The sequence below is a fragment of the Limulus polyphemus genome, unplaced genomic scaffold, assembly GCF_000517525.1.
Source record: "Limulus polyphemus unplaced genomic scaffold, Limulus_polyphemus-2.1.2 Scaffold581, whole genome shotgun sequence".
Classification (NCBI taxonomy): domain Eukaryota; kingdom Metazoa; phylum Arthropoda; class Merostomata; order Xiphosura; family Limulidae; genus Limulus; species Limulus polyphemus.
Genome location: NW_013666191.1, coordinates 65,193 through 77,298, shown reverse-complemented (window position 1 = coordinate 77,298; position 12,106 = coordinate 65,193).

The window sequence follows — 12,106 nt, the reverse complement described above, 5'->3', positions numbered from 1 at the left end:
CCAAAACTCTCAAGTTATTGGTCCATAGATAAGTGGTGTTAGCCGACCGCCTATTCACTTGTGCTGCTACACCCATGTACTGTAACTAATACTGCTTCAAAGCACTGCGATGATTCACTAAATATAAACTTTTCTGTAACTTCCATAGTGCTAACAGAGCGAGACCAACACTTCATCAAACTGTCACATGTATTGGCGTTCACATCCTGCTTGTGATGCAATAGTTCTTACTAACTCTGCTATTGACCCTGGGTCACTGATTCCCAGGCTCGCCTCTCAAGCTTATTTTAAGTAATGCACGTGTTGTGCTGCTTACTTCTGAATGTTGCCTCTTGTATAACCAAGTTCTTGTTTATTAATTTCTCAAGGCTTATTTCATAACACAGGCGTCCCATTGTCGCCTCCTTTTTCTTTTTATATCTATATTCTTAACTTGCTTGCTTATATTGAAACTCTTAAGCTTTTATTCTAAGTATTTTTAAATATCCATAGCTATTGAAACAATTGATGAAATCTTTAAATGACTTCGTTAAAACCTTTAAATACTTACTCTAAGTACTTTTAAATACTTAAAGCTCTTGAAGCAATTGGTGAGACCTTCGAATTACTTCATTAACAACCTTTAAGTTTTCTCCTAACCACTTTTAAACACTTAAAAGCTCTTGAAGCAATTAATGAAATTTCCTCGAAAATTTCAAGTTGCTTCACTTCTCCTTCCACAATATGGCCACGAAATTCCACTTTCGTATATATATGAATGCACATTTTCCTGTTTCAGTATCAAGGCTGCCTTTTTTGATCCACTAGAAAAATATTTTCAGGTTTTCAGCCACTGTCTTGAACGTGCACACCAAGCACAAAGATGTCATTCCCATATATTAGGATTTCTTCCATTGCAGCCTATTCAGTGTAAGTTCCATTAGTTGCTCAAAGGTTGCAGGAGTAATACACAGGTTGAACAACACGACATGAAACTCATACAAGCCATTTTTATGCTGAAAGCAGTCTTATATCTGCTGTTATTATCCAGCTCGACTTGCCTATATCCAGATGCCATGTCTAATTGATCTAATGGACTCCTTCCAATGCATTCAGACATTCACCTGTTCAAGGTAATAGAAAGACATCAACATCAGTTACCATGTTCTTCAGTCTCAAATCAGTGCATAATTTGACTGTAACTTTCTTCTTCTTGACAATCACTGCAAGGGAGGACTAAAAACTCTCTTATGGCTATACTATTCCATCCTTTAGCATTTGCTGTACAAATACTCCAGGAGAGCTTGCATGACAGTTGTGTGCATAACCTGTATCTATGTGATGTTGTGTGACTGTTGCTTAACACAATAACCCATCCAGTCCCATAAGTACATTGGTATATTCTACCAAGAAGTCACTGAGTTGCTGTCACTGTGTTGAATCTAGACTGTCTGCAAATCCTTAACTAGTGACTTCAGATGTGTTTGCAACCAAGTATTTATTTTCGGATGCAGCACGACAGATGCAACCTTAGTATTACCACTAACATTGGTTGCTTACATTTCGCTTAACATGCTGATGACCATCCTAGTATGCAGCTGGGTAACCAATCCTCCATAAATGCAGAACAACCCCAAGACTTTATCCCCCTTTGTACATATAACTATCCAAGCTAATAGTGTTTGCTTTCTGGACAGAAAACACTTTATTTCATGTATGGATTTTATACCTGGGTCACTTGAAAATGTTAGGTATACTCGACGATTTCACTTGAATTAGGTAAATTTAATATTTTTTGGAAGCGATCATTTATCATAGGTTTACTTATGTAATTGTTTATGAATCGTTTGTTGTGTGGTCTAATTGTTGTGAATTGACGTGATGTTATTTGAACCTTCTAAGTTTTTCTAATTACTTTAAGTGAATATTGTTACATCATAACATCTTGTAGCTTGTAGAAAGTCTTAGGCCTCAGTCGAGTAATGTATATATAGGCGAACAAGTTAGTGCAAGAAAAGTAAGTTAGTGAAAGTAAAAGTACAGTCAGACTGCATGATTGTGTGTTTAGTCATAAAGAGCATGTAGTGGCGATTACGAAAGTGAGTTTCAGAACTTCTATTGTAATAACAGAGACAGAGGAGAATAATTTGTCTTGTCAAAGGGTGTTCTAAAGTAACTGAATCTACTTGTGTGGACTTTGACAAAAAAGAGAATTATTTAAAGCTCTGGATACAACTGTGGTAACCAACAGTTACAGTGGTGATTTTAAAGTGAGTATCACAGTCTTGTATTGTAATAACAGATTAGAGCTGAATAATGTGTCTTGTCAAAAGGAATTCTAACGTAATTGAGCCTGCCTGTGTGGACTTCGACGAAAAAGAGAATTGTTTAAAGTTCTGGATACAACTGTGTTAACTAACAGTGTAACGAACTTTTGTACATACATTTGACTTGTTTTGACTATATTATTTCAAAACAAATGGATTGTATGCTGTATATGACTTGTTGGCGATAAATTTCAACAATAAACAGACAGCACACAAGCCATTTGTTTTAAAATAATATATTCAGAATAAGTCAAACGTATGTACAAAAATTCGTTACACTATTGGTTAACACAGTAGTATCCAGACCTTTAAATAATTGTCGGTTAAGAATCGTGGCCCTATAAAAACCTGACATAGTAAACCAAGGAATACTACTTGTGTACATGGGGAAGTGGGGGCTGTGGTTTCCTCTACCGCACACAATCCACTGTTTCTAGGGTTAATCTAGCTGATGTGAGATAACTCTGCCACAGAACAATGGCTCTATTCTAAATACGCAGATGCCAGAATCCAAGTATTCTGTGAGAGAAATATCCTACACATGATTGAGTATGTCTAGTTTATTACTATTTACCAGAACGAAGCTTGTGTTGACTGGCCTAAGTGGTGGTTCTGTTTAGAGTACCTAATATATTGCAAAATCTACCAGTATTCTGTTCTGGCTATCTATGTATCTCACAACTGTACCCCAACAGGAAAATACTGAGATCCTCCCACAGCCCTGAGACAGCTGGACTGTCAACGACACCTTTTGATGCAAGTTGTTTATTATACTCTGTATTCCCCCAATTTGGCTCCTCTAATTTTCTGAAGCTTTAGCAACAGTATTTAATACCTACTGATGGATCACCTGCATGGCACAATATGGTCATTTCATTTGAAATACCAAACCTTCTACAGGTTTCTGGCATTATTGTGAGTTGACTCCAAAGTACCACTTTGTACCACACTGTGACAGAAATTGCTTGATAAGGGTGAGAAGATCTCTCACATCTAGGTGATACCACATTGTGCCATTGGGTAATCCTTCCATAAACTTTCCAATGAGGATATCCATAAAATCTGCCAAAGCAATTGTAGGTTAAGATTTACCATTCAAATGGCACAACTCATCCATCAAAACAGTTAATCTTTCCATGGTACTTCTTCTCCGAGCCTTGAATTTGGGTCAATGGGTTACTCTGCTTTTCATCAAATCATTTCTCTGACACAATTCAATAATAACCATCTTGCAGTCCCACTGTTGCTCCTCATTCAAATGCTCGACGAAGTCTAGGGCCACAACATCTAAACTTAGAACTAGGGATTGCATAGTATGTCAAGCTATTCTAGGCAGTTACATTCTTGAAACACTTCAGAAAATTGTCAAAATCCTCCACACTACTTTTGAATGTTTAATACTGTATAACCGCAGTATTGAATACTTTCAAACCACCAGTATACATGAATGCTACATTATCAATGGTTTTAGTATGGATAATGTAGTATAAAGCATTTATTATTTGTTCTGAATATATGCAGGTTTCACATAACATGTTATCGAGAAAACCATTAATTGGTCTTTTTCCAAGTAACCTACATTCTTTTGTTGCTTTGAAGCAGGTCGTACCTATTACTGTACAGGGAGAATCTTGCTTATTGTGATGCTGTGTAAGAATATCAACCTTCAGTGGTTGGTCAAGTGATATGTGGTAGTTATGGCCCAACCTATGTTGTAAGTGGAGTGACAATTCAATATAGATAGCACATAATTCTAGGTAAATTTGAGGTTTCTTGTGAGCTAAAAAACATTGCATTTAGATAGTCTGTTAGGTAATCTTGGTCTGAACAATTAAAGAGTGCCCAGTAAAAGCATTCATATGACATCTGTAAATTGTAAGCCCACACATCGTGTTTAGCAATAATAAAAATTGTTCCTTCTGTGAAAGCCTTTTTGTTTTGTTTATGTGTTTTAGCTACACAATGGGCTATCTGTGCTGTGCTATTGAAACCTGGTTTTTAGAGTTTTATGTTTTTAAACTTACCACTGAGGTCAACACTTCTTGTTTAGTCTAATTATTTCATTTTACATCAACTCAGTTAAGCAAGCCCTATTAATACTTCATAATAGATATCTTGAATAAATCTAGTTATTTAACAGAAGTATACAATAGGTTGAATGAACATTCAGTTCACCTGAATATACCACAGAGTGTATAGGTAGGAGAATATTTTAATGCTCTGACCACAGGATATTGTTATTGCACAGTGTGCTAATAGCTGATATAGTGTATGTTGCTAAATATTTGAAATTTTGTGTTATTAAGTTTAAAAAGGCTTCTGTTTAGAGAAATGACATCTTTGACAACTTGGATTTATGACTTAGAAGAAGAATTAGTCACTGAGATGGTTGTTTGAGAAAGTTGTTGGGTCATGAGGAGTACTTTTGAGCATTTGACTTTCACTAATGAGGCAAATAACCCTGACTTTGATCACTCTGTGACCTATGTCCCAGGAAGGAGAACTGCTGACTACTAATGCCCCCAAATCAATTGACTGAGTTCTCCTGGGGATTGACAGTTGTTGTGAAGGCAGCATTAATCATGGGTCACCTGGTGAGTCCAAGGCTTGGGCTTCCAGACTTATGCCAGCTAGTGTATCTCAACCTTAGCTCTGGTTGAAGCCACCAAAAGATAAAATGAGACTGGTGAAACCACTGGGAAGTGTTTTTCACCAATGAGAGTGCTAAACCATGGACAAAACGTGGGTCATGGGGTAGTGAAGCATAAACATAAAAGACAAAATTACTTGTATATTTTGTTTCTCCTTCCCCTAAAGAATTTCTGATGTGGCACAATTCACTGTTCTTTAACACCTCTGACTATTCATTCATTCATTGAAATGGCTGATGAACTTTAAAAAACCCTGAAGGGATGATAGCAGGCTGGATCATAGTACTGCAGAAATATGATTTAATGACACATTACTGCCTGGATCTACATTACAGAAATGTAGATGTCTTGCCAGATGTTGAGACCCTGTCGTGTTAATGGAATTTTTCAGGGAATACTGAGAACTCCTCCTTAAACACAAACTTGTCTGAAAAATGGAAATGCTGTTCTGTTCTTTGGCACAAAGTGGTTGATCTAAAGCTGAATCACCACCTTCATATCATCGTCAAATAATACCACTTTTCTAAAGCTCTAAAGTAAAAGCAACTTGTTTTCTCTTGCACATCACATCCAGCGATGAATATTATAAAATAGAGATGAAACATAGCAGAAATAAACAAATGTTAAATTGAAATAATTAAACTTTTTGGAAGTAACTTTAAGCATAAAAGACAAAAATTACTTACATATCTTATTTCTCCTTTGCTAAAGAATATCTGATGTAACATGATTTACTGTTCTTTAACCAATCTGAGTCTTCATACATTTAGTAAAACAGTGAACAGCCAAAGTTTCTTTGATATTTTGCTTGTGGCCGATTCATCACAATCATATAAGATCCACCTAATTAGTCAAGAGTAAAATATTCCATAGTTTTCTATATTGATTCATTTTTGGTTTGTTTTATTTTGTTTAGCCATATACAAATAATCCGTCAATTCATGTGGATTGATATGTATGTGAATAAGTAACCACTATCAATCCTAGAATTTAAATACACTGTAAGATTATTGAATGTTGATATAAGTACTAAAATGTTCTTTACCATTAAAATTTGTGTACTTGAGAATGATCGCACCAGCGATCAAAGTGTCGTACCTGTTCTAAAAACACATCTTACTTACTGTAAAGGCTGTAAATTGTATTAAAATATACTTAATCAGTAAGTAAACTCAAAACTATTAATATACAACTGTCACCTTATAGTATATTATTCACACTAGAGTAGTCCTAACATTGACTATTCAGTCAAACAGTCCAGTATTTATAATAAAAATCAGCATTACATTTTCCAGTACTGCTAAGATATTGGTGATACAAATTTAAATGGTGGGATTTCATCCTCAGGTTATGGATGCATGTTTACCAATTAAGTAGCATTCTTTTGCATTTTGTAACTTTAAAAAATCTAAGACAAATTCAATATTTAGTACATATGTTTATACAATAATATGTGAATTGAAGTTGCAATCACAGTTGTATTCTGTGAAAAATTTTAAAACTATTTCAACCAAATTTGTTTTATTTTACCATTTTAAGATTCAAATAAATATTGTTATATACATGTAATGTGATTAGAATTAAGGTTCAGAAACAGTTAAATTATTTTTAAGGTAAAATTTAAAATAATAACAACAAAAATATGTTCTGGGCCAACAGTTCTAAAACCTCAAAATGCACAAGATATTCCACTTGAAAAAAAAAAAGAATTATGTAATAAGATACTTAGTTAATTCTTCTGTTTTATTGGTATTTGAATAGTGTAGCTTTAACCAAAGTTGGGTTGAGCTTGTACTCCGTAAATATATTAATGACAGGATAACGTATAAAATGCCAGCATTTAACATTTATACAGAACAGGTGGAAAGCAGCTCTGAAAATACTGTAAACTGTGTAGTCGTCAATGAAACTAAAGCACAACGGTCTGATCTTAGTGAATTTATGTACTGTGCTTTGAATAAAGGCAAATAATATAATATGAGATACCAGCCAAATTCTGACTTGCTATTGTTTTTATGCATTATTAACACGTAGCTTGCATGTTTTTTAAGACTCATATAATTATCTCTGCTTGAAATGAATAAACAAAAATACTTTGTTATTAACGATATATTTTATTCACTTTTTTTTTCTGTTTGCTGCCAGCAGCAAGAATTACAGGAAAAACAAAACACTACTGTAAATTCTGGTTTATATTTAAGAACCACCACCTGGAAGTCTGATTGAAAGTCGTTGTAATGAGCCTTAAGAAAAAGGTATTTTTTTGTATGATATATAAAACTTTCTGTTAGTGATTTATAATTATGCCTTTAATACCTTATGAGAAATTCTAGAAAATTAATCAAACTGTCAAAACCTACAAACAATCTCTGACTTAACACTTGTCAGACTGCTAGATAATGATTCAATATTTGTATTTGGCTGAGATGTAAAAGATAAAAAAATAGAAGTATTGCAATAACAGAATAAAAGCTACATTTTAGCAACACAAAAAGCACAGTTCTGATATTTTTACTGCTACATAATATTCATCAATTTCCTGACCATACCCTATACTATTCATGAAATCGATAACACTTACTTTACAAAGGTTACCTTCAAAAGTACAAAAAAAAAAAAATCAAATACAAACCCTCACAGTTTTTTCCAGCAAAATGAAATTTGACAACAGCCATGAACAATTCTTTTTCATGTATTCAATTTTAGTAAATAATATCTAAACAAAATTTATTCATTTTCATTTAATGTGAGAGAATATTTGACAGTTTTGCATTCAGTAAATAATCCCAGATAAGAACGTTTTTGGTTTACTTTTTATTCAAATTCACAAAATATTTAAAAAAGTTGGATTCATACTCAAAAATTATGTTGCATTTAGAATTTTTCGGAAAGAAAAGTCATAATCTACAATAAAATATGTTACAAGGTTTTGGTTTCATTATTAAATATATAATGAAGTCAGAGAGTTTTAGGTTCAAATTTGTAATAAATATTGATCTTCAATATGAAACAATAACATTTACTTGAAAATTCCTGATTCACTACCAAGAAACTGAGCTGGACTAAAATGAACGATTCAACCTGGTTAAACAACACTGAATGTAAGAAAGTTTTCAGATTTAATGTGATTAAAAAAACACTGAATGTGATAGAGCTTTGAGATCTAACCTTATTAAACAACACTGAATGTAAGAAAACTTCTGGATTCAATCTGATTAAACAACACAGAATATAAGGGAATTTTCAGAATTCAAAATGGTTAATCAATGCTGAATGTGATAAAGCTTTTGGATCTAGTTTCATTCAAATACAAGATAGTTTTAGGAGTTGTGTTTATCTGACCGAAAGATGAACTCCTGAAGGTAAAATAAGTAGTTAGTACAGGGTATACACAAATGAATAGTGGGGTTTTGTGACATTGCCATTATGTTGCTACTACAATACCCAGCATTATACGCATATCCACTTATTTATATACCCATATAGTTTTGTTACAAGTAGTGTTTCGTGTTGCAGTGTTCTATTCTAATAAGTACCATTCAAGAAAAGGCATCATGTGTTCTGTGGTTAGCTGAGCTGAAGTTGGTCCAATGACAATTTAGAAGAGAGTACAACAAAGACCCACCACATGAAAACAACATACAAAGATGGTTCAAGCAATTCAAAGAAATTCAGGCAGTATTCAAAAAATTACATCAAAAGACGTGGAGTATTCGAAGAAACAGCGGAGGCTGTCAGACAGTGCAGCATTAGAAGTCCTAGAAAATTAATTTGTCCCCATAGTATACAGTTAAATGTTCTGCAGTCAACTGTTTACAAGGTGATGCAAAAGAGGCTGAAAGTCCATGCGTATAAGATACAGCTACTAAATGAAATCAAACCAAATGACAAGCCACAAAGAGTTGCATTTGTCAGTGATCTGCTTAAAAAATTTGATGGCCAACCGGAGTTCCTGAAGAGCAGCTTGTTCTCAGATGAGGCAACCTTCCACATTGACAGGTCTGTTAAGTGACACAACAGGGGATTGGAAAATCCATACATCATTCAAGAGCATGTTCAAGGTATGCAAAAGGTTAATGTCTGGTGCGGCTTGATGTGTAATCGCATCATCGGGCCATTTTTCTTTGCCGAACAAACAATTAATGGCAATGTCTACCTGGACATGCTAGAAACTTTTGTGTTCCCACAGATTGATGACATGGAGAATCATGATGAAATGTGTATTGTCTTTCAACAGGATGGAGCACCCCTGCACTTCTGCAAGACTGTTTGTAGGGCTTTGAATGCCAGATTCTTCAACTAATGGATCGGAAGAAACAGGCTAATTGTGTGGCCCCCAAGGAGTCCTGACCTTATGCCTCTAGACTTCTTTTTGTGGGAACACATGAAGAACATTGTGTACAGTGAAAAGATTGCTGATTTGGCTCATTTACGACAAAGTGTCACTAGAGCAATTGAAAGTGTTATGCCGCAGATTCTTGACCGAGTATGGGCAGATCTTGATTATCGATATAATTTGTGCCACGCTGTTAATGGTGCACACATTGTAGTTGTGTAATACCATATTAAATACCTTTTAAAATGGATAAAACTGCATTTAGAACAACTTTTGAAGTTGGTGAATTAAATAAACATAAGTTCAATGCACAGTGTTTTTTTCCAATCTGCTTACAAAACCCCACCATTCATTTGTGTAAACCCTGTATATAGATGTAGAATTGGATCTTTCACAATGTAAGAAACTGTATGGAAGAATTATATTTTCTTCAAACAAACATTAACTGCTATAAGATATTCTATGGACAATCAAGTAAATCACAGGAGTTTATATTATCTAAAAGATAAATTTCATTAAAGGAACAATTTAATGAATTTGAAGAATTCTCATAAATCTTCAGAACCTTCCCATACAAGAAAAAGCACAGTGGAAGAAATAATCAAAATTGTGAACTGGATAAACTGACTCATTGGATCATGTACAACAGATCCAACACGACATTTACGATACAACACAAATCCTATAGAACCACAACAAATCACAATGAAGTATCAAAATCACAGAATGAATTAACTGACTCCTTCAGTTAAACAGAAAGTACAGCCAGTTTACTTACATAAAAAGAGATTTAATATTCATATTAATATAAAACAACACAAAAGGAACAACATTATAATGCATGAATTAAAATTTATTAACAAAGATCTAGCATGTTTTGGTAATCATGATGGCAAACTGGATTTTTTAGGTCTGTGTTAATAAAAGTTAATAATTTTAATTCACACAGCATAATGTTAGTTCTTTTTTGTTTATATTAAAGAAGATTTACTAAAACCATCATAACAAAAACATTATTATCCACACTTGACGTACAGAAGAATAGACTGGTTTACAGAATCACTTAGAACAGATTGACCACTGTTATCATAACACAAATAACATCATCAGAGGTAAATGGATTCAGAAAATAAAATCTTTAAATGGATAAACTGACTACTTCATTCAATCAAGGGTGGCAGATTGCTGAGAAATATCTTAACACAAATTACATCATTAGAGCCAACTATATATATATATATACATAGATATCGAAACTTAAATGAATCAACCGACTACTTTAATGAATCAAGTATAGTAGATTTACTTAGAAACATTATAACAGCCAATTGAATGTGGATATCAAAACTTTTAATTGGATAAAATTTGTCAGATTTACTTAGAAACATCATAACACAAATCACATCATTAGAGCCAACTGAATGCAGATATGAAAAACGTTTAAATGGATCAACAGACTGCTTTAGTGAATCAAGAATGGCAGATTCATTGAGAAAATGGAAGTTTAAACTACATCTTTAGAATCACTACCACCTACAAGGTAATCTCCGAGAAGTGTTCTCACTCAACAATAAGTTATATTTATACACATCACAGAATCCCATATATAAGTATAAACTCTATCACTCTATAGCAGTCCATACTATACAATCAGTATATCTATAAATTCAAAACATTCCTTTTAATCAACTATTTATAAACACATTATTTGTGCTTCATGACTTTCATCCACAAATCTATCCATTCTGTAGAAAAGAAAAGTCACTTTTTATATCACGACTTTTCTCTTACTACATTATGTTGCAGCCTATATTCCATCCACTTCATTTTACAGTAAACCATTTTAATATTTTATGATTTTCCACTCATTTAACTTTACAATAAACCATTTTAGTATTTCATGATTTTTTCATCTGAAAACTCTGTCATTTTATCTTTCCATCAATTTCACTGCACAAATACATACCTTTTGTTACACGACTAACAGCCCATATCATCTCGATATCTTATTCACTACATTTTACAACCAACTACTTTAAATATTTCATGAATTTAAGCATCCACTAATTAACTATTAAAATTGTTATTATTTCATTAACTTACGTGAACTCCAATCAAACATTTTCTCATTTTTATTTCATCAAATATCAGAAACAAAATTATTTGACAAAAGTCTTTTACTAATTCAGCTCCAAAAATGGTACTGTCAGATCTAAATCTGATATAACTACGTGATTGAACCAAAGTTACATGAAGTCAGACATCAATATGTACATCATACATGACCAACAAGTCATCAGCTACATAAAGGACCTAATGTCTGATGACATAAAAAACAACAACTGCTTGATGGATCGAAATGTATGATTTTTATGTTATACAGATGATGTAACAAAATGTCTGACAGCCACAAAATGTGACCACATATCTGATGCAAAAAACCATAAAGAAATGCAGCAAGACCAAAATTTTGACACACAAGTCAAACAGCTAATTTATGGGACCAACATGTGGCACTTGATCCTAACACTGACATAAATAAATCAAATATCAACAAGAATGATCAGACAAATAAACAGCAAGAATAAAACTGAGAGAGTGATTTTAAACCTACATGATAGGATTAAACACCTTCTAACACAGATACAATATATTACCACATACCTATACTATGAATGAAAAAAATGCAACTAAATTAGAAACAAGTATGTGGCACAAGTATATAATGGAACAAAATTTCTGACACATGGTCTAATAACATTATATGCTCAAATTTTTGACAATTTCTTGAAGCTACATGAACATATATCAAA